The sequence below is a fragment of the Penaeus monodon genome, chromosome 19, assembly GCF_015228065.2.
Source record: "Penaeus monodon isolate SGIC_2016 chromosome 19, NSTDA_Pmon_1, whole genome shotgun sequence".
Lineage (NCBI taxonomy): Eukaryota > Metazoa > Arthropoda > Malacostraca > Decapoda > Penaeidae > Penaeus > Penaeus monodon.
The window spans coordinates 15594572-15594929 of NC_051404.1; positions in this window are offsets into that span (position 1 = coordinate 15594572).

Consider the following 358-nt stretch of genomic DNA (forward strand, 5'->3'; position numbering starts at 1 on the left):
CCGATGGTCTCCCTATGAATAAAAAAATAGCATATGTGTTTTACCTTACGAACATGTATTCATGTATAGACAAGTATATATTGCACTAAGGAGAGCACTACTAATCAATGTTCTTCTCATTATCTATTCAAAACAATATCTGCTTGGTGAATCAGCTGACACGTGCCTCCAAAAAAGCACATTCTCAGTTACTAACACAAATACCTGAATATACCCTCTCTTTTGCCGTATAAACTTTTTTACCCCATTGCTGATAAGCGTTCACTGCAATTCGATAAAACGATGTTTATCTTGTAATATAGTAATGATTGCATTCATCTTGTCTTTTATCTATCACACACGCGCTTTATTGTTTCAT